Source organism: Mustela lutreola, chromosome 7 (genome assembly GCF_030435805.1).
Source record: "Mustela lutreola isolate mMusLut2 chromosome 7, mMusLut2.pri, whole genome shotgun sequence".
In the NCBI taxonomy this organism is placed as follows: Eukaryota; Metazoa; Chordata; class Mammalia; order Carnivora; family Mustelidae; genus Mustela; species Mustela lutreola.
The window spans coordinates 124,516,837-124,540,537 of record NC_081296.1 but is presented as its reverse complement, the minus strand read 5'-3'; the positions used below and the strand labels follow the sequence as shown (position 1 = coordinate 124,540,537).

The 23,701-nt window shown below is 48.5% G+C and overlaps 1 long non-coding RNA gene across 1 annotated transcript; it reads left to right on the top strand.

Moving 5' to 3' along the window:
* The first annotated feature begins 574 nt into the window (after positions 1-574).
* On the top strand, positions 575-22,273 carry LOC131836770 (uncharacterized). Its single transcript, XR_009355764.1, has 2 exons — positions 575-1,073; positions 22,048-22,273. It is a non-coding gene; the product is annotated as an uncharacterized LOC131836770 (long non-coding RNA).
* The last annotated feature ends 1,428 nt before the right edge of the window (positions 22,274-23,701 follow it).

The window sequence follows — 23,701 nt, the reverse complement described above, 5'->3', positions numbered from 1 at the left end:
GTGGCTCAACCCACTGAGCCACCCAGACGCCCCTTTTTTTTTTTTTTTTTTTTTTTTAAAGATTTTTTCTTTATTTATCTGACAGAGATCACAAGTAGGCAGAGAGGCAGGCAGAGAGAGAGGAGGAAGCAGGCTCCCTGCAGAGCAGAGAGCCCAACGCGGGGCTCGATCCCAGGACCCTGGGATCATGACCTGAGCCGAAGGCAGAGGCCTAACCCACTGAGCCACCCAGGCGCCCCCAAAAGCCCCTTCTTATTGAACCCTTATTGCCAGGCCTTGTGAGAAGAGCCACATCGGTATCAGCTCATTGAATTGAATTCCTACAACGACCCTAAGAGTGATTATTCCTGGTTTACAGATGAAAAATAGTGAGGCTCAGAGAGGTTAAGAAACCAGATCTAGGTCACACAGCTAATTTGTAGCCGAGCTGGGCTTCAACCCCAAGCCAGCCTAACTCCAAAACCTGCCTTCAGAGAGTTTTCTGTCCTACTTCTGACTATTTATGGCGTGACCATTTTCAGTATAATCTCAAAGAGAAAAAAAAAATACCTTGTAAAAAGAACAAAAACAACAATGACCTTATTCTGAGTATCGCAGTAACTTTTTTTGTGTATGTACTTAGCCGTACTATAATTAGTTGGTTTGGGTGAGATGATTAAAAAGGGGCTGAAGATAAAAGGTTTCTTTTTAATCCTCTTCCGGTGCAAGAAGTTGATGTTTGCTTTTCTCGTGTTTGTTCTATGTGTGAAACAATGTTGTTCAACAATGAGCAGGAGTTTTGTTTTGCTGAGTTGTTCTAACAACAACGACAACAACAACAACAACTAAAAGCAGGCACAGGTGTCGTAATCTCTCTGGATGGTTTCTTCCTCGGGAAGGAGTGACTCAATTCTTTGGGCTGACTTGGGGCTCACACGGCACTTGCTGGGGCTGTTTTCCCGACAGAAAATGCTAGAAGAAATTCTGTCGACAGGTGTTGGAGCTCTGACGTGAAAGGGGGACACTCGGATACCGCTGCGGGAGAAACTGCAGGAGGCTGCCAACACCCCTGGGACCGGGAACAGCGGGAAGAGGTCAGAACTTTGCGGCTAGGAGTGGGGCCCCATGGATTGGCATTCTGTCTTCTGTCAAGTGGCCCTGCTGGGCCCGTGCTGGTGCCCCTGAGCGGGGGACGGGGTATTTATGACATGCCAAAGACATCAAGGAACACAGATAGCTGGTTGGAGGGTGGCAGTTCCTTTGTTCCATACATAAAGAGGATACCCAAGGAGAAGGAATGATGCCAGGAAGAAAATGGGGCTTATACTGGGCATCAGAAGATGGTCAGGATTTGGATATTTTAAAAGAAGGCTAAGGAAGGAGTCACTTAGCCAAAGTTACCAGGACGAGAAGGGGGCAGGGTAGGGACAGAACACAGATCCTGGTGTGTGCACTTACTTCTCACTACCCCGTACTGTCTTGGGGAGTGACCCCCCTGTGGAAGGTCTGTTCTGCCGCTGGCACAATGTCTACGAGCACCTGCGGCCCTGGGTGGGAGCTGGGGGATGGCAGGTGACGGTGGCCTTCTTCCTGAGTGGTGGTCCGAGGGGCTGGTGGTCACAAGCATGGACTCTAGCAGGTGGCTTGGGACCTAATCCTCGCTGGGCCACCCATGATCCTTGCGACCAGGCAAGTCGCTTAACCTCTTTTATTTTTAAACTTTCCATTTTGAGAGACTTAGATTTACAAAAGAGCTGCCAAGAGAGTTCCCGTATCCCCTTCATCTAGCTTTCCCTGATGTTGACATCTTCTGTTACTGGGATATGTTCCTCACAGGTAAGAAATTAACACTGGCACATCCCAGGTTACCTGACCCAGATGTTATTGGCGTTTCCCGTTTGTCCACCAGTGTTCTCGTCCTGTTCTGGGATCTAATGCAGGTATAACACTGCACTCAGACTTCACCTCTCTCTGCTCCCGTCCCCTCAGTGGCAAAATGGGGATGATGGTAATGACAGCATTTATCCTGTCATCCCGCGTGAGGATCACGGGATGAGCCACTGATGTCCAGCACATAGATGGTGCCCAGTGAGGGAAGGTGCTATGTACGTGGAGGTCATGATTATGTCACTTAACCTAGCAACACCTTTCCATGTCCTCCGGAGTATATCTCAGAGGACCAGCTGGGGTCTCTACCACTCCCTCGGAACTCAGATTCTTTTGTCACCCCTGGCAGACTAGGTTGGTGACAGCCAACCCCAGCTATTAGCCATGAGACCCAAGGGGCATTTTCTCTGTCTCTGCAAACTGACCAGGGGCAATGGTTAGGGACTCACTTTGGAATCAGGCAGGCCTGGGTTCAAATCATGGCTTGAATGAGACAGGGGAGGGGAGTTCCACACATCCTCCTGTCATCTAAGAAGTTGTCACCAAGGGCCTACTGGCCATGCCTGGCCCTTCGCGAGGCACTTCCACATACCATCTCATTGAACCCTCCCAGCAATGCCCCGGATGGTGAATGTTTTCATTCCCATTTTACAGATAAGGGGACTGAGGCTCAAAGTGTTTAAATGACTGGCCAAAGTCACACAGCTAGGAAGTCAGGGAGCCAGGACACAGGCCCAGATCCTTTGGGTGTACCTGAAACCAAAACCCTTAGTTGTTCTTTCTGAGCATTAGCCCTGCTTGTAAGAGCTATATCACCGGGTATGGGGCGTGGTTCTGAGCTCTTACCAAGACCTCAGCCAGTCAGTAAAAGCTTTTTGTTTTAATCCACTCACTCCTTATAATAGCTCTTTGAGGTAGGTACTATTATTATCCTTATTTTACAGATGAGGCACAGAGAAGTTAAGTGACTTGCCCGAGGTCACACAGCTGGAAAGCGTTGGAGGCTTTGAATTCAGGCTGTCCAACTCCAGCATTTGCACTCTTCGGCCCCGAGCCACACTGATGCACACTCATCATTTTAGGTCGTCAGGATTTCACAGGCTCAGGGTTTGAGGGCCCCACACATCCTGGGGGCGGTGGTGGACAGGACACAGAGCCGCCTTAGCAATAGCAGAGATAGAAGCAGAAATAGAGAGCAGAATAGGAGGAGAAACAGAAGCAGAAATAGGCACCCAGAGAGAGGGTGGGCAGCAGAGCATCGTCTGGGACAGCCGGAGACCCTCCTCTCCAAGTCACGATGCCACCTGGAAGGCCTGGCAGGGCGCCCGGCGCTGGCGAGGTTCTAGAAGGGGAGGGTGGTGGTGGGCACATATGCTGAGGCCACCCAAGACCACCCTTGGGGAGCCTCCCGCTGCCTCTGGGTTTTGGAGGTGGCCCCCAGGGAATGCCCTGATGGCCTGGCTGGGCATTTCTGCAGAAGCATCGACTGGGAGAAGAGAGCACACGGGGAGGGGGGCAGAGAGGAGACGGAACAATATGGCCAAGGCGAGGGGCAGCTGGGCAGAGCGGAGAGGAAGCTGGCATATGTGATTCTGTTAGCCAGGCAGCATGCTCAAGCGAGGACAAATATGTATGCATGGGCACGGAGCCCATGGGAGCCCAGCAGAACAGCTCAGACAGGGCTCAGCCTGCCCAGGAAGTCATCGCATGGGTCTGCATCACGCAAGGGAAAGCAGGGAGTCTGGGTCTGCTGCCACCAGGGTATGGGGTGGGGGTGGGGCAGAGGGAAGAAAAGGAAGCTGCCAAGTGTCCTGCCTGTTGTGTGCCCTGAGGCCCAAATCACTGTCAGCCACCCTCTCTTCCAGCCACCCTGAGAGGTGGGGATTATGGAGGCTCTGAGAAATGCACTGATTTGCCCCAGTTCGCACGGGTACTAATTGCAAGGTAGAGTGTCTCAGACAGTATAATGCTCCTAGGAGGGTGGGGTGTTCAGGACTCACAAAGCTTCCCCACCAGGCTGGCCTCCCAGCTTACAGCCCCACCTGCTTGAGGTGTGGAGGGGACTCTAATGCAGCTCATGGGCTCTGGAGCTTATACCTAGCAGTGGAGGCAGCTGGGAAGGTCAACGCACAGCCGTGGGGATTAGGACAGACTTGGGGGCATATATATATATATATTAGGAGGACAAACAATCCAGTACCCCCATTTAGTTTGAAGTGGATAAGGAGGGAGACATTCGGGCAAAGGTTTAAAGAACTAGAACAAGGGGCACCTGGGTAGCTCAGTTGGTTAAGCGTCTGACTCTTGATTTCGGCTCAGGTCATGGTCTCAGGGTCATGGGATTGAGCCCTGTGCTGGGCTCTGCACTGGGCGTGGAGCCCGCTTGAGATTCTCTCTTTCTCTCTTTCTGCCCCTCCCCACCACTTGCTCTTGCACACACTCTCTCTAAAAAAAATAAAATTAAATTAAAAATTAAATAAATAAAAAAAAAGATCTAGACTGAGAAAGGTCTCAAGGAACAAGAGACAGGCCAACAGGTGGAGGGAAGAGGGGCAGAGTCCGTGTTTGCTGGCGACCACATGAACAGCCCCAGCGAATGCCCTTCCTGTACCCACACTTTTGCAGTGAGACTCTGGAGCTCCTTCCCACCCCGCAATCTGGGATGCCCTCTGTACTTGCTTTGGCAGAGAGAATGCAGCAGGAGTGTGCCAGTCCTGAGCCCAGGCCATAAGAGGCCTTGCTTGCCGCCACTCGCTCTCTTGGACCCTGGCCTCCTCAGTGTGAACAGCATGGCCTAGCTGCCTCAAGGGTGAAACACCTCATGGAGCCAAGCCAAGTTGCCTGATTGTCCCCCCTGAGGTCCTGGCATGTGAAAGAGCCCAGCATACAGCTCCTCGGCCAGCTAAAGCAGATGCAGACATGTGTGAGAGAGCCAAGATCAGAACTAGCCCCTCTGACCCACACACTTGGAGGCTAAAGAGATGCATACTCTTAAAAAAAAAAAAAAAAGATTTTATTTATTTATTTATTTGACAGACACAGAGAGAGAGAGATTACAAGTAGGCAGAGAGGAGGCAGAGAGAGAGGGGGAAGCAGGCTCCCCACTGAGCAGAGAACCTAATGCGGGGCTTGATCCCAGGACCCTGAGATCACGACCTGAGCCGAAGGCAGAAGCTTAACCCCCTGAGCCACCCAGGTGCCCCAGAGATGCATACACTTAAGCCATGGGGTTTTGTGGCTTGTTATGTAACATTATTGTGACAAGAGAGAGCCAATTCAGTGCTCTGTAAGGACAGAGGGAATGGAAAGAAAAAGGCTTGGAGGTAGAATATGGACAGGTGTTGGCGGTGGGGGAGCAGCCCAGAATTTGTTATTTAAAAGGAGAACTGAAGGTACTCTCCCCAGCTAGGAGCCTTGAGGCCTCCAGGGCAGGCTGACTTGGCTGGATGATGAATGATAGATTAAGTGAGTGTCTGATTACCTGATTGATCACCAGCCTGATGCTGCCAGGTTCACTGACAAATAGGCCCATGGGTGAGATGTTTCCTCTGCCCATTTCATCCCACTTGGCAGTGGCGGGTTTTGGAAACTCCTACCATTGGCCATAGCTGCTCCCACATTCCCAGTGGGTCCTAGTGGAAGGTTGTCTCATAGATGAGGTTTTCCTGATGTTGAGCAAGAACTTCCAGAAACTCCTGGAACATGCACCTCAGCTCTGCCACTTCTCATGCCTTTTATTATGGACTGATGTTTGGTTCCTCCACCAAATGCATATGTTTGAATCCTAACCCTCCATGTGATGGTGTTAACAGGAGGGCATTTGATGGTGTTGGAAAAACTGGATAGCTTACCTGCCAATTTCTTATACCAGACACAAAAATAAATGAAAAATGGGGTAAAGACCTAAATGTGAGTCTTGAAACCATAAAAATGCTAGAAGAGAGCACAAACAGTAGTTTTTGTGACGTCGGCCATAGCAACATTTTTCTAGATATGTCTCCTGAGGCCAGGGAAACAAAAGCAAAAATGAACTATTGGGACTACATCAAAATAAAAAGCTTCTGCACAGCAAAGGAAACAGTCAACAAAACTAAAAGACAACCTCCAGAATGGAAGAAGATATTTGCAAACGACATACCCAATAAATGGTTAGTATCCAAAATATATAAAGAACTGATAGAACTGAACACCAAAACCACAAATGATCTAATTAAAGAATGAGCGGAAGACACGAACAGACATTTCTCCGAAGAAGACTCACAGATGGCCAACAGACACATAAAAAGATGCTCAACATCACTCAGCATCAGGGAAATGCAACTCTAAACTACTGTGAGATACCACCTCACACCTGTCAGAGTGGCTAAAATAAAAAAAAAACAAAACAAAACACAAGAAACGACAAGTGTTGGTGAAGATGTAGAGAAAAAGGAACCCTTGTGCCCTGTTGGTAGGAATACAATCTTGTGCAGGATAGGTTCACAGTAGGGAGGTTCCTCGAAAAATTAAAGAATTATTTATTTATTTTTTATTTATTTGACAGAGAGAGATCACAAGTAGGCAGAGAGAGGGGAAAGCAGGCTCCCCATTGAGCAGAGATCCCGATGTGGGGTTTGATCCCAGGACCCTGAGATCATGACCTGAGCCGAAGGCAGAGGCTAAACCCACTGAGCCACCCAGGTGCCCCCCTTTTAAAAATTTTTTTTAAAGATTTAAAAACATTTTAAAAATTTATTTGACAGAGAGAGATCACAAGTAGGCCGAGAAGCAGGCAGAGAGAGAGAGAGAGGAGAAAGCAGGCTCCCTGCTGAGCAGAGAGCCCGAGTTTCTCCAAAAATTAAAAACAGAATTACCGTATGAGCCAGTAATTTCACTACAACTACTAGATGAAGTTGTAGGTCATCTAGTAGTTGTAGTGATCATGATGGAATATTACATCATGATCATGACGGAATATTACTCAGCCATAAAGGAGTGAAATCTTTTCCATTTTCAAGGACATGGCTGGAGCTAGAGAGTATGATGCTAAGTGAAATAACTCAGAAGAAGATCAAGACCATATGCTCTCACTCACATGGGAAATTTAAGAAACAAAACAAGTGAACGAAGGGGGAAAAAAAAGAGAGAGAGAGACAAACCAAGCATCAGACTCTTAACTATAAAAAACAAACTGATGGTAGCCAGAGGGGAGCCGGGTGGGGGGGATGGGTGAAACAGGTGAAGGGGATTAAGAGTTCATGTACCATGATGGGCACTGGGTAATGTATAGAATTGCTAAGTCATTGTATATTGTACACTTGAAACTAATATAACACTGCATGTTAACTATACTAGAATTAAATTAAATTAAAAAGGGGGGCATTTGGGAGGTGTTAGGTCATGAAGGGGGAACCCTCATGAACAGGATTAGTGTCCTTATAAACGGACCCCACAGAGCTCTCATACCCTCTCTGTAACTCAGAAGAGGGCCCTCACCAGAACTGGAGCAGGCTGGCAACCCGACCTCAGACTTCCAGCCTGCAGAGCTGTGAGAAATAAAAGTCTGCTGTTTGTAAGCACCCAGTCTGTGGTATTTTCTTACCACAGCTCAAGTGGTCAAAACATCTTCTGTGTGTCCATTGCTTGACGGCCATAAGGGCCATGTATACTGATCTGGGTGTTTGGAGTAGGGGGTGGGGAAGGCCATACCTGGGACCCGATGACATAGGAAGCTGGAGTCAGGATAGGTAAGGTTGGGGGGGAATCTTAGATGTGTCTTCCCCTCTGCTGGAGTTAGCAGAGCTGCTTGGGGGTGGGGGTGCGGGAGACCTGCAGGCTGGAAGGAGTCCAAGCGTGGAGTCTGGAAGCCGGCCCCAGTCCTAGTACCCCCCCAACCACTATGACTCTTGGGCAAGACCTTCCCCCAGGGACTCTGGGGAATCTCTGTTTGTCAAGTGGAGAGTGGGGAGTCTAGGGAAGTTCTGCAGTCCTAGTCCCCAGCCTGTACCTTCAGTGGGCTGTCCCCTGAAGAGTCGCATCTGAAAAGGCAAGGAGGCTACCTGAGTGGAATGCTCACTTTACGCCGGGAACCCTTTGCACCTGCTCCTGGATGTGATTCCCCAGAAGCCCAGAGGGGTTCCAAGACCGTGCCCACATTCCACAGCCAGTAAGTGGTCCAGGCTGAACCAGAATCCCAGTCTCAGGCCCTGTGAGGGTACTCTGTGGGACAGAGCTGGGACCCTAGCTTAGCTGTACACCTGAGCTTAGCTGGCAAAAGCTCAGGTAGGATGTAGATGAGAATGAACTAGTTCATCGGGTGTGGCCCAAAGGGAGATCTATTGCCTCTATACTAAGGAATGAAACTGGAGAAGTTGGGGCTGCGGGGGCCTAGGCCTCTGCTCTGTTACTAAGGAGGGTAAGAAAATGCTCCCTGTGTCTTGACTCCTGGGGCTCCAAGTGGAAATGGGGTTGCAAGATAGGCTTTCTCTTTCCCATCCAGGAAGATCCCCCATCCTCAGAACGTCCACTGCAGGCCCTCACACCCAGGTTGGAACCCTCACTTCAGCCTGGGTGACTCTCAGGCTGGTTACCTGTGTGAGCTAAAGAGAACTGGCCTTGCAGTCAGGCAGTTCCGAGTCAGGCCCTGGCTTTCTAACACTTCTGCTTCTCCGTGCCTCAGTTTCCCCATCTGTAAAATGGGGATAAGAAGAGCAATGACCTCCCAGGGTTGGGGGAAGGACAGAGCCCATGCGTGTCTGTGTTTGGGGTTTGCATTCATGGGGCGGAGGATAGGAAGGAAAGGCCCTCCCCACAGGGGTCTCCCCACAGATACCCCTAGCACTGGCGTCTGGCGTCTCACTCCCTTCCTCAGAGCGCGGGAAGTAAAACCTGCTTCAGTCCCTCTCCCTCAGGGCATTTGAATGATCTTTTCTGGAAAAAGCCCAGTGATTTCCCAGACAAACCCAAGTCGTGAGCAGTTCCCACTGCAGGTCCCCCATTTTGGACTCATCCCATGGTCACACTTTATTTCTGCTGAACCCAGACCCCCGCACTCTGGGCCCAGCGCTCCTCCCTCGGGCACCGGCTGTCTGCGGGCGGCCGGGGCTGGTGCCTACTTCTCCTCTGAGCTCTCCCGGGATCTGCACGCCCGCAGGCTCCAAGACGCTCGCCTGCCCGGGGAGATGACCGAGTGTGGTGTTTAGAACCCGCAGCCGCGCTCCCCCAGGAACTTTGAGCTCCGCGAAGGCCCCAGACGGCGCCCGCCAGCCCCCGGGCCTGCTCAGGGAGGGACAGGGTTCCCCGCCCAGCCCTCGACCCCCCAACACTCCTGCCCCTGCTGGGTCCAGTGACCCGCTCCTGCCGCAGAAAAACTTGCGGCGGCGAAAGGCACCGCCCCCAGAGGGCTCAGGAGTGGCAGGAAGGGCAGCCAATGATGGTGGAGGCTGCACATTACATCATCACCGCAGGCTCCCATTGGTTAATCACACAGCCTCCCGGGCCCTGCATCCCACACTGGGCTTTTGCCCCCCAGGCTCCCAGATTCATGGTGTCCCGCTGGCAGAGAAGGCCCGCGTGGGCAGAACGCTGGGCAGACGGAGGCCCAGGCTCTGCCACTGAGCAGGGCAGAGACATCGTGTCGGTAGGTGTCACGCTCTTCAAGTGCAGGAGGAGAAGGTTTCTATTCTAACGTCTTCCACCCACCCTCCCGCCACCATTTTATAGAACCCACCCCAGTTCTGCCCCAGTTCCTCCACCAACATACATTCACCCACTTGGATGTCCTCCCTGCAGGGCTGCCAGCCTTGGGCGGGGGGAGGGACAGGGACCCTGTCTGGCTCGCTCTCCTTCGCATCCCCAGAGCCTGGCCAGACGTGGACGTGTATGAAAATGGTAAGCGTTAACTGAATGTTCCCTAAAAGGTGGACACGGCTAAGGCTCCAGCATGATTTTATTCATACTATAAACATTCACTCCGCACGGACGTTGAGGCTGGGTGAGGATAGCCGATGGTCCAAGGTCATAGAACTGGTGAGTTTGCATCCAGGCAGGTTGGCTCCGGAGCCCTTAATCCCGATGCCTGCCTGGGGAATGAATGCAGAGCCAACCCTCACTGCTGTGTTTGGTTTGAGCTCCGGAGCCGATGGGCAGTCTTTGGCAGGAGCCTTTCCTGGCCTGGCTTGTCAGGGCCAGGCTGCTCTGCAGAGCTGTCCTAGCAAGCTTGGGTGGCAATGGGGAAAAAGCGTTGCTGGCATTTGAGGAGGTCAGTACTGAGATGTCAGAAAGGACTTCAGCACTCTTGTCACCTCAGGGATGATGGTGGCACATAAATCACAGTGAGCGGGCTCATGTCAGGTCAGCCGAGGCAGTGGATACTGGCATATTCCCGCCTCCTCTCTCTCTCTCCTTCTCTCTCTGGGCTCTAGTCACAGCCCAGCATGGAGTCTCTGAGTGATCCTGGAAAACCTGCGCCTCCTATCTAGGCTTTGGGGTCCTCTCACCAGCATCAGAAGAAGTTAGGATGGATACTCTCAGTCCCAGAAAACCTTTGGAGTCCAACCCATGCCCTTTCCTCCAGCTCTCTGGCCTTCAGGCCTGTGCCCTGTGGTTTTGAGCCCCCAGGGGCGCTGTCCCAGCCAGGGGCACCAGCGACAGGGTGCAGATGTCTGAGTGCTTCCTAGGACCAACACCTCTGACCTTAGGGAAGCTTCTGTGGAGTCCAGCCTGGTGACTTGGAACATGAATGTCTGGCCGTTTTCCACTATACTTGGTGGTTGCTGCGGAGGGGGATGGAGAGGGGTTCAGCTCTGCAGGGTGGATTTTGTGAAAGGGCATCTGGCCTGCTCACCTGGTCCCAGGTGGAAGTTTCCTGTGGGCAGACTCATACCTAAAGAAGAGCTTGGAAGCTGAGCGACAGGAGCGGCACTGTGACGGCGAGCTCTGCCTCCAGAGCCATGCAAACAGATCTCTTTCCCGTGCACCATGCAAAGAGCTTGGTCAGGGGTGTGGAGGAGAAGGATGCCCTGCAGGGGAAGAGCTACTTTCACAGATAACTGCAAAGCTGTGAGTGTGAGCACTGGGAGAGAGCGTCCGAGTCTGCACGGGAGCCTGAAGGGTGCTTTGGGGATGAGAACACAGTCCTTTTCTGAGCCTTAATGTGGACACAAAGTTTGTCAGGCAGACAGGCTGGAGGGAGAGCCAGCATGCATTCACGCATTCATTCATTCACGTTATATTTTCTGAATAAATGTAAAGGGCATATTGTGGGAGAAATGGATCGGGGAAAGATAGGACTGGACACTCTTAAAATCCAGGGTGGCCTTCAGCATAGGTGGTCAGAACCCATCTCCATGTAGCATTCCAGGAGGGGCCTGGGCCTCTCCCTTTTCGGCAGGCCTGTCTCTTGAGTGCTGTCTTTCTGTTCCCCTCCCCACTGCACAGCCAGCCCGTCCAGTGTCTGTGAGCCACTCTAGAAAGAGATGACTCCAAGGAGGATCTGGGAGCTGTGTATCCTAGCAACCGCTGAGGCTGGCATCAGCGGGGCGAGGCCCGGACTCAAGGTTTGTCCCAATTCCCCAGCCTTCCATTAATGGTGCATCTCCTACAGGGATGGGGGATGGGGGTAGGGAGGAAGAGGAGAGAGATGGTCGGAAGTGTAGCGTCCAGCCCCATTATTCTCTCTCAGACAACACAGTTGGGGTGGGAGAATGGGGTGGGGGGGGACAGGGGAGTCCCTTAACTGAATATACCCCCTGCCTGTCACCAATTTGTCACCATTCAGAAGACCATGAATCTAGGCAGTGATCGTCAATGACAGCTAACATCATAAAGGGATAGACAGTTGGAAATTAGTTTCCTTCTCATGAAAGACCGTACGTAACACCACCTATGAAGTGTTCCTGCCAAAAATCAAACCAGAATCAGATAAGCCTCTAGAGGTAACTCCTGGTTCCACAGATAGAGCCAGATTTTATCTGCAGGCAAATGCTTACAGGTTACATCAGTAAAAGATTACAAGGAAAAAGAATAAAAGGAAGGGGAAAACCTACCAAACAAAACAAAGGGGAACCTATAAATTAACAGAGAATCTCCAGAGAAATATTAGCCAATTATCACAGATGGACTTCACTTGATTCCTGACAATAAAAACCGAGACATTCATGAGACAGTTGAGGGACATTTAAACACTGACTGGGTATTTATTCATGTCAAGGAACGATTTTTAATTTTTGAGGGGTATTAGGATGGCATTTGGACTATAATTAAAAAGAGCCCTAATTGTTGAGGAATACATATGGAAATATTTATGGATGAAATAAGATGTCTGGAGTGTGCTCTAAAGTCATCCCTAGGGATGCCTGGGTGGCTCAGTGGCTTAAAGCCTCTGCCTTCAGCTCAGGTCATGATCTCAGGGTCCTGAGATCAAACCCGGCATTGGGCTTTCTGCTCAGTGGGGAGCCTGCTTCCCTTCCTCTCTCTCTCTGCCTGCTGCTGTGCTTGTGATCTCTCTCTCTCTCTCTCTCTCTCGGTGAAACAAATAAATAAAATGTTTTTTTTTTTTTTTAAATAAAGTCATGCCTAGTGAGGAGGAGGACGTGGAGGATTAGAGGTACCTGAGCTGATAACTTTTGTAGCGGGGTGATGTCAGGGACGTGGGGGGTCATACCACCCTATTAAGTTGAGTCATATGAAATTGCTGACATTTGTTCATTTCTGACCTTCAAAATGCCAATTTTATGTGGTGCAAACATATCTTCTGGTATATGTCTGACATTTTTCACAATAAAAAATGTACTTTTAAGAGCAGTAGGAGATGTCCATGCCTGCTTTTCTAAAAGTCTCTGTACTAGGAAAGAGGTATCTTGGGCTGGTACTAGAGTCTATAGCACTGTCAGGAGAAAAGCTGAAAACAGCTCTCAGAGACATCTGTAACTTGCATGAGTTATTTTCTGTTGAACTAATAACAAAGGTAATAATAATTTATTGGCCACTGGCAACAAATTCTCAGTGACTTGCCTGGGTATGTGTGAGCTGTAGAAGGTGGCTTCACTGATGTTTCAATTGCTCAATAAATAACAATAAAAATGTAAAGGAATTCAAACAAGCAGTACACTGGGCATCAAATGGAAATGCTTGCTTGCTTAGGAAGGCACCCTGGGTCTTAGAGCATAAAATAGTCTTTTGAGACATTGGCTGAAAGACCCTGCAGTGGGGGCAGAGGCCAGCCTGGGACTTCAGCCCTGCTGCATTCCATGGTCCATGCCAATCTCCCAATCTTTGGAGGGTCACGTCCTGCCTATTTCTCAGACCTGAGGTTTCCTGTACCTGGAGAAGGCTCAGGTTTTCCATTAAGTCCCTGCTGTGGTTCCTGTTTCTATCTCAATGCTGAATTAATCACTGGATCAACCCACAAGGTTGTATTTGTTTGTTTTAAAAATATTTATTCGTTTATTCTTTTTAAGTAGGCTCTATGGCCAACATACGGTTTGAACTCACGACCCCAAGATCAAGAGTCACGTGCTGCACCAACTGAGCCAGTCAGACACACCGCCCTCCCTTATTTGTTTTTCATGTCTTCTCTTTGCTGACCGCTGTGCTGGGTGCTGTAAGTGAGGACTTGGTTTCTTGTCCTAACAAGCTCACAAATCTAATCCTGACTCCCCTTCTTAAAAGCTTTGTGACCTCCAGCAATTGTTGAATCTCCATTTGGGCCTCAGTTTTCTTACCTGCAAAATGGGGGTGATGACAGTTTATACCCACATATAGGGATTTTATGAGGATTGGATAAAATAAGGCAGTCAAGTACTTAGTGTCTGGCACATTGTAAAACCCAATGAATGGTAACTACTACTACTACTGTAAGTACTACTAATACAGTAAGTATGAGTGCATAAAACCCTGAGGGTTTAACAGTGAATATAAACTGTTGGTTCCAATGATGTGTGATCTAAGATATCATGGGGGGACTGGTGTCACAGGGACATCTTGTACTAAACCATAAAGGATAACAAAATCAGAAAGTACTAAGTGCCCCTCAATATTCGCTCTTTCCCTTTTTCTTAATAACCAAATTAAGATGACATTTTCCAGCATTCCTCACTGCTAGCTTTGGCAGTGTGACTAAGTTCTGGCCAAGAACGTTCATGTAGGACTTTTATGTAGGACTGGTCACAAGTTTTAGGTAGAACTTCTGGAAAACCTGCTTAAAAGAATCTGACTCAGCTGGGAGGAGTGTCCCTTGATCTCTGTTTGTTTTCTCTGTTGGACTAGAATGCTGATGTGAAGGCTGGAACTCCAGCATCTACTTTGAGGTGTGAGTTGACCTTGCAGATGGAAGATGTGCACTGAGGATGATAGTGCATGATGAAAGCCTGTTTCTTTTTCTTTTTTTGTGACAGTTTGGAACCACTATGATGTCCCTGAACTGTCTATCTCTCTCCTTTTCTGTGTAAGAGAGATGAACTTCTGTCTTAAGTCTGCCCATTTTCCCCTGTTATATGCAGTTGAACCTAATTCCAGGGGTGCTACTCAAAATATTTTACAACCAGAATGGCGTGGGCACTGACCAGGCAGAGCAAACTCTGGCCATCATGCTAGAGCAGCAGGCGAGGGCTGGGAGTAGCAGGGGCACTTTTAGCAGCAAATATTTACCATGTGGTATGGATGCATTTTATTATTTTAGCCACCAGTCCAGTTATCTCAATACCTACCAGTTGAAAGCTAGCTGAATACCAGACCTGCTTCTTTTATTTTTCTAAAAGACTTATTTATTTATTTGAGGGGGTGGGGAGGGTCATCAGAGGGAAAGGGAAAAAGAATCTCAAGCAGACTCCCCACCATGACCCTGAGATCATGACCTGAGCCGAAATTAAGAGTCCGAGGCTCAACTGACCGAGCCACCCAGGTGTCCCCAGCCCTGCTTACTCTTAACTGATAAAATGAACAATGTTTGAGAATAGCTAAAAAGACAAGAAGGCCTCCAGGCCATGGACACAGCTTGAGTACAGGCTGAGTGGATGAATGAAGCATGGAGAGTTAGGAGCACTGAGAACCCTGGTTCACTCTGTCTGGATGGGAATGTTTTTCCCTTTTTTTTTTTTTTTTTTTAATTTTCTGTTATGTTAAAATACATGCATATAAAATTTAGCATTTTAACCATTTAAAAAAAAATTTATTTCTATAAACATTTAACCATTTTTTAAAGTGTAGCAGTATCAAGTCCATTTCTAATGTTATGCAATCATCGCCACCATCCATCTCCACAACTCTTTCATCTTGTAAAACTGAAACTCTGTCCCCATGAAACGATAACCTCTCACTCCCCCTCCCCCCAGCCCCTGGCAAATGCCATTCCACCCTCTGTTTCTAAGATCTGGACTCTTCCAAGTACTTCATAGAGTACTTGTCTTTTTGTGACTGGCTTATTTCATGTAGCAGAATGTCTTCAAGTTTCATCCACATTGTTGCTTGTATGAGCTTTCCCCTCCTCTGTGAGGTTGAAGAATATTCCTTTATATGCATATGTCCCACTTTGTTTATTTCTTCATCCATCAAAGGACACCTGGGTTTCTTCCATGTTTCAGCTATTGTGACTAATGCTGTTATGAACGTGGGTGGACAGACTGATGATCTATTTGGGTCCCTGCTTTCGGTTCTTTTTGATATACCAAAATGTGGGATTTTGATATACCCAGGAGTAGGGTTACTGGGTAGTAGGATAGCTCTGTTTTTAATTTTTTGAGGACTCTCCGCACTGTCTTCTACAGTGGCTGTACCAGTTTGTATTCCCACCAATAGCGCACGGGGTTCCAATTAGTCCGCATCCTCGCCAACACTTGCTGTTGACTGTTTTCTCACAGTAGCCATCCTAAGAGGTGTAGAGGGTTATCTCGTAGTTTTGATTTGCATTTCCCTCATGACTAGCAATGTGGAGCTTCTTTTCATGCATTTACTGGCTATTCATTTATCTTCTTCTTTTTTTTTTTTTTTTTAAGATTTTATTTATTTATTTGACAGACAGAGATCACAAGTAGGCAGAGAGGCAGGCAGAGAGAGAGGAGGAAGCAGGCTCCCTGCTGAGCAGAGAGCCCGATGCCGCGCTCGATCCCAGGACCCTGGGATCATGACCTAAGCCGAAGGCAGAGGCTTTAACCCACTGAGCCACCCAGGCGCCCCTCATTTATCTTCTTTGAAGAGAGGACGTCCTCTCGAGTGTATGCGTATATGCGTCCGTTATAAAGAGGGACTGGAAGATAACATCAGAAGTCAAACAAATCAGGTTACAGAAGCCTGTGAGAGGTAGTTTCAGGAGTATTCTTGAATCTGAACATTGGTGGGTGTTTGGATGTGTGAGGGACTAGATGGCCATGAGAAGTGAGGAATCTTGGCTCTGTGATGCTGGGTGTGTATGTGTGTGTGTGTGTGTGTTTCAGTGACCATTGTAATGTAACCAGCCATCCCTATTAGTCAAAGAAACCCAAGTCCATTGGGATTCAGTGGGGAACAGGCATGGGTGCTCCTCTTCCCGGGAGGAGTGTCAAGGTCACGTTGCCGAAACATATGTGAGGTGGGACATACTGTCGCGGCCATCTTTGGAAACAACCACCTGGCACAGGAGGTGTCCTTCCTTTTCTGCCACCTGTCTTGTTAAGAAGCCCCTTTGCTTCCTCCTAGCTCCAGCCTGTTCAGAACCATCAGGAGGTTCTCACTGTCTTCTAAATGGGATACACAGTGTGCACCTAAATTATTTCTGGAAACCAACTATATCTTTGGTGGAAAATGTCCAAGAAAAAGCTTCAGCATTGAACTAATTAGCTAATGTAATTGAAACAAAGGGAACAGTGCAGGCTCTAAATGTGATTCGAAAATGAAAAGAAATGGATTTTTCAGTGGGAGGTGATATAGCTACCATCACTATCCAAAATTACAGGTTTTATGAGCTTTTCATTTACCAGAATTTCCTGAGAAGGGGTGTAAGAGTACCAGGAATTCACGAATAAAGCAGACCCTGGAAGCTCCTGATGCTTGGTCTTTATATATATATAATAAAGATAATAAATATGTATTATATATAAATATATGCAAATATATTATTATACATTCATATAGGCATATACAATATTATATAATATATAATAATTTATATATAGATATATATTGTTTTAATATATGTATATATGGTTTCTGTCGCTCACCATAGCCTCAAGATGAACAACGACAAGTCAGAAATGCATCAGAGACCAATTATACAAGCAATATGGGGTCATTCAGTGAGAGAGCAAGCAACCCCAAATTCTATAAGCTCAGAGGGAATGGAATTGCCCAATCCTATTTAAAACAATCAATGTCCAGGGGCGCCTGGGTGGCTCAGTGGGTTAAAGCCTCTGCTTTTGGCTCAGGTCATGATCCCAAAGTCTTGGGATTGAGCCCCGCATCGGGCTCTCTGCTCAGCAGGGAGCCTGCTTCCTCCTCTCTCTCTCTCTCTCTCTGCCTCTCTGCCTACTTGTGATCTATGTCTGTCAAATAAATAAATAAAATCTTTAAAAACAAAAACCAAAAAACAGTCAATGTCCAAACTTTTGATTCTGGGCCCTTTAAATTTTAAGTTAACGCTTAGATGTACTGTTTTAATGAGGTACACTGGATGATTGCGTTTTAAAGTCTTGTGTCTTAAAGGAAAATCAATCATCCTTACATAAATTTACAAAGAACTTATACGCATAGGCTTTGATCTAATTTTCTTGACAGCTGTGTCAGAGGAGTTCACTCCCATTTTTTGGATCATGCTCAGGAAGATCAAGTGGCTTGCTCAAGGTCATGCAATTAAAATCAGAGATGAAAACTCCAGCCTAGTTCTTCTGCTATGTTCTACTTTCCCATCCAAGTACTAACCAGGCCCGACCCTGCTTAGCTTCCGAGATCAGACGAGATCGGGCGCGTTCAGGGTGGTATGGCCGTAGACTATGTTCTACTTTCTTTGTTGGATAATTAACTTCGGGGGAACAGCTGCTTCTTCCATGATGCCAGATAAATGACGGATGAATGGATTTGAACTAAAATGATGGAGGGGAGAGAACCATGATCTTTTATCGTTTAGATCTCCCCTCCCCACCCCCTGCCAAGGTCACTTTGACTTTTGACATTCATACTGGCAGCAGGAGGAAGAGAGGTTTCCTTGGTTAGGTCAGGGTGTGGTGTGCAGCATGTCCCCCGCATTGTCTTGGCCAGAACACAATTACTGGGCCCCATCTCAAGCTTAGAGTGTCTGCGAAATAGGGTCCCCAACTAGCCAGGTGCTCCCCAGCCCACCAACAAAGAGGAGCATAATTGTTTGGCGTTCAGCTGGTCATCTCTGCTGTAAGCCAGCAATTATAGAGCGCTTACGATCTACCGGGCAGCACTGTAAGAGCTCTGCCTGTATTAATACATTTAATCTTTGAAACCTAACTCTGTGCGGATGTACTACGTTTTGTCCTGTTTTATGGATAAGGAACCAAAGGCACAGAAAGGGGGTTAGTAACCGGGATTCAGATTGAGATCCTTGCTCTGGACCCTGGAGCTTGGCTGCCCCCCACCTCATGCATCCCTCATTGATTTCTCCTCCAAGACGGGACCACTCCATCCACTCCATCCCTCTGTCACCATTCCAGGTCACGTCCTCTTCATGTCTCGTATGTGTCCCCGTCCCCCAACTTATCCCCTTCCATCTACTCTTGTCTTTGTTGCCAGTGATCTTAAACGTCAAGTGAGGTCCTATCTCTGCTCTTTCCCACCAGAGCGTGGATGGTGTCCTCAGAGTGAAGTCCAGACGCCCCTCATCTCTCATCAGCCTACGAGCTCCAAACACTCTAGGTTCCCGCCCCCTGAGCTTCTAACTAGGCCCCACACTCACCAAGGAGCCGAGCCGTAAATCCCTGCTTTTGTCACGTTGCTCCTTCTTTCTGGAATGTTCTTCCTTTCTCTCATTTGCCAAACTGCCAGGCCCTCAGGACAAGGCTCAGGAGCCACCCACCTCAGACTTCCCTTCCAGGCTTCTCCAGGCAAGTCCTTCACTGTCTCTTCTGTGCTCCCCGAGTTTGCGCCTAGACCCCAGCTGCCCTGTTGTTGGCTCTTTACTCAACTGTCTCCCTCCCCAGAATAGGAACTATTTAGGGTCAGGACAGTATCTCACCTATGATCTTTCCTACGGTGTCCCAAACAGTGGCTGAGCTCTCTGTCACACCAGGAGGAAGGGAGCCCGTTTTCTCAGGCCTGGCCTGCCTCTGCCTAGATTTGGCCCTGGCTGGCTTCTCTATTAGGGGAAAGCATTTGTCTAGTCACTGATTCTGAACCCTGGGAAACCTTGTGAAAATTACTGATGGCCAAATGTCACTGCTCCCTAGTGATACTATGATGCAGTCGGGGTTGAGGACTACTCCCCAGCTCTAACGTGTCCACGAGCTCCCCGGGACCCTGCTGGAGGGCTCATTGGAATCCAGTAGGTCTGGGATGGGGTTGCAGTGCCTGCATTTCTCACTAGCTCCCAGGGGGTGACAATGCTTCTGGTCCACGGATCATGATGGGAGTCGAGAGTCCTTGGATGATCTGGCCATCCCTTGCCTGGCATTCAGTATCACTGAGATGGAGGGAGGAGGTCTGGAGGTCGGCATGTCAGGAAGGAGGGGAGGGGTGAGGGAAGGGGGTGAGGTCGGGAGGTGGCTCATCCCTGAGAGCTATCACAGAGGATGCGCGGGCAGGACGTGGTGACCCGTGGCACCAGTGGTGGAAGTGCTTGGACGCCTGCCATGGACCAGGGCTCCGTGGTTCTGCCGAGCCGAGGGGCTAGTGCTTGACGTCTGCAGAGCACTTTCCCAGACTTCTCTTCGGGCTCTCATTTAATCCCCTGTCCTATTTCATCGACGACGACGAGGAAACAGAGGCCCAATAAGGAACAAATCCAAGGCCTGCAGCTGGGAAATAACAGAGCCCTGGCTCCAGAGGTGTGATTAACCCCTTGGCCGTATGAGCCCTCTCGTTATGACCTGGTGCCTCATTAAATATCTAATGAGCCCCTGTTCTAAACCAGGCTCAAGGTTGGACACGGGAAACACAGGGTGGTCACCACCCAGGAAAGAGCCCAAAGACAGGTCCTGAAGATGCACTTGGAAGGCTGAGAGTTGGGCCTGTCTGGCCAACCCACAGAGAAACCCCCATCCCTCCTGCAAGGTCCATGCTGATGAGTAGCTCCCAACCTGGGGCCCCTCCCTGAGCATGTGCCCCGCTATGCGACGGGTCAGTGGCTGGCCCCCCACAGGTCTCCAGAACCAGAGGCAGACAGAGCAGCCTGGGGCTCCTACTCACAACCTTCTTCCCCTCCCATCCCGGCTTCTTAGGATTTCTGTCCTCTTCAGGCCCCTCCTGCTCACTCCATCCTTTGATTCTTATCGTCACAGCCCACGGGCCACATAACAGCCTGTCCTTAACAGAATCAATTCCATTCTATTATTTACTAATTGCTTAGTTATTATTTTGATGGATGGAATAGGACATGCAGCCCTCTGGGCTCCTGGAAAACAAATGGACTCCCAGCCCACGCCACTTGGATAATAATAGATCTTCATGTGGGCGGGTGCACTGGAACACCATTGTGTCCTTTGCCCCTCGCTCCTGGGGACCTCACTTCAGGTGGCTCTCACAGGGTGGCGGTCCCATCTGATGCCCTCTGGAGCGAAGGGCAGAGCTAGCTCTCCCTCAGGACCCCTGGTTGCTATGGGGCTGATGCTCAGAGCTGCAGGTGAGGGAAAGGCAGAGGGAGCCCGGGTCGGGAGGAGAGTTATCCAAACCAGAGGGAAGCAGACAATCGGATGGAAGGCGTACTCAAAGCCAGGCACTCCCTGGTCCCAGCTCCTGTTCCACGGGCTGTCCTGTCTGCTGGCATCACTGCCGCCATCATCAGGCTGGGAGCTGCTGCAGGATCTGACTCATATTCATCTCTATCATCCCAGGGGCCAGTGTGGAGTTGGACAGGCTCAATGAAGTCATGTGCATCCCCCTGAAGGGGAGGGCCAAGAGTCGTAATTCCGGCGTCTGTCCCCAGCCTGGCAGCTGCCATTCGTGTTCAGTTCTTTCCAGCAGCTCACATGTGTGACGCATGCTCCCTAGGCTAGGTGACGCTCTGGCATACTGTTGTCAGTATTTCCACTTGATGAAACCCGGTGGGATTTTGCCACTTATGTAACCAACTCTTAGGGAGCATCTACTAGGAGTCAACCCTGTTTTCGGTGTCACTGACTCACCGATTCCTTATAATAGCCCTCTGAAGTAGGTACCATCATTATCCGCACTTTGCAGAAATCTGACACGTGGAGGAGATAAGCCAACCAGCTGGGAAGTGCCCTTCCGCTAAGCTTCTCCTGGTCCCATTTCCCAAGTTCCCTGACCTGTGTGTCTGCTTTGATCTTCCGAACTTCTTTTCCTGTTATGTAAAATGCCAAGTTCCTCAGGTACTTCCTTTGCCTAAGCCAAATACCAGGATCCAGTGAAAGATACTGTACAATTAACTATGAATGTGCTAACCTCACTTTGCCAACCTTTTATTAGAAGAATAATAGCTAACATTTGAAGAATACCTAAGGCTTTATGCCACAAACTTTCAAAAAAGAAACCAAACTTCAGACATGTTAAGAAACTTCTGAAGGTCACACAGCTAATTTTTTTTTTTTTTTGTGGGATTAAAATTTTTTTTAATTGTTGAAATTTAGTTGACATACAACTTATATCAATTTTAGGGGCATGGGCTTAGTGATTTGACCATTTTATACATTATTCAGTGCTCACCATGATGAATGTAGTTACCATCTGTCACCGTAACTTCCCGACTTCTTGATCATGCACTCCACCAGCAGAAACTTCTGAGCATTCATCCCTCCAATATAAGTGTGCTTAAGTGCCTATAAACCATGTCCAAGTACTGTTATTAGGAATTACTGTCTCAAGGCCCATGATAGATTTAGGGCAAAGGCCCTCATTTAAAATGATGGAACTAACCCTACTTTTTCCTTCTTGGGAATTTCTGACTGGGGGTGACGGATAATGGCTGGTCAGATCTGTTGCTGGTTTGATCTCAATGCAGCTGAAAAGAAGGGTTGTCCTTGCAAGAGAGGGAAGGGTCAGCCTTGTCATTTGCTTGTTTTTCTTCTGCACTTCTGTGATCAGTACTGTCTTCAGCCCATAGATCTCTGATAGGAGCCTTTTAAAGCCATCTGTCCACTTCGAGAGAGTTGACTTGATGAAAGGTGGACAGTTGCAAATCCAGGGGCCCAGCAAAGCCAAACTACCATACATTGAAACCCCAGTGGGAGACGGCAGTTGCCATGAACCCCTCTACGCCATGGTCACCTTACCCCAGACAACCTGGAGGTCAGTTTGTAAATTAAACATTTGTAAAGCTTTATTTCTTTCCTAATTTTTGCATGAAGATCTGAATAAAAATTCTAATATTGCCTTCCTGCACTCAGATGAATCTGCTCTCCAACCCCCTGGGGTCTACCTCTCCCTCCTTACTACCCCCTGCCCCTGTTATAGTTTATGTTTTTGCTCCTTTAGCATGTAGTAGCATTTCTTCTATGATTTTCCAGAGTTCCTAACACATGATTCAGCCATTTTTATGCAGATTAAATCTTCAGTTGAGTAACTAAATGTTTAAAAATATCCACAGATAATTATTTGATTAAATAAATACATGTTCAGAAACACAAACAGTTCTCAAAAACACTTTTATGTGCGGTATTAAGTTCAAAATAGGTGCTCTCTTTTGGTATTATACACGGGAGAAAATTCTAAGCTTGATTTTAAGAGATCAAATAAACAAATGCTCTGAAGGGCTTATAATTCTTTTAAACAAGCCCTCCCTATCTGTCACTGGTTAGGGCAACATTTGTAAAGCGACAGGCGTGGGTCTTAGGGGGTCACTGTCTGGAGAGATCATGGGATTAGTGGGCCCAGCTGGCAGCGCAGCTCCCAAATAAGCAGAGATTTAATAGGGCAAGCACCGGAGTTAAATGTCCCACAGTTAATGGTGGAGCTGGATTAAAATCCCTATGGAGGGGTGCCTGGGTGGCTCAGTGGGTTAAAGCCTCTGCCTTCGGCTCAGGTCATGATCCCAGGGTCCTGGGATCGAGCCCCGCATCGGGCTCTCTGCTCAGCAGGGAGCCTGCTTCCTCCTCTCTCTCTCTGCCTGCCTCTCTGCCTACTTGTGATCTCGCGTTGTCAAATAAATAAATAAAATCTTTAAAAAAAAATAAATAAAATCCCTATGGAGAAAACTTGTTTTTCTTTCGTATGAGGCAGCTATTACCACAATAACGCTGTGTAACAAAAAATCCTCAGGGGCACCTGGGTGGCTCAGTCAGTTGGGCATCTGACACTTGATCTTGGCTCAGGTCTTGATTCCAGAGGTGTAAGTTGGGGCCCCATGATGGGCTCTGCCCTGGGTGTGGAGCTTACTTTAAAAAATGTTTTAAAAATCAAAACCCCAAAACACACTCCCAAACCCAGTGGTTTGAGATGGCCATTCATTATGATCATGTTCATGGGTGTGCAAGGGCAGGGCACTTCTGCTAGGCTGAGCTGGTTTCCAGATGCCAGGCCCTGGGCTCCAGGCCCCAGTTGCTGTCTGAATTCAAGCCTGTTCTACATATGGGTCATCGTCGTTGGCCCAGAAGCTATGGGGGTCATGCAGTCTTCTCCACCTGCCACATTCTAGGGCTCAGGCCGAAGGACCCCGTGTTCTTCCATGGCGATCACCAGGGCTCAATAGGGCGATTCCAGCTGGGCAAATTCATTTGGAACCTCTGCCCACTACATGGCCATGAATATTCCA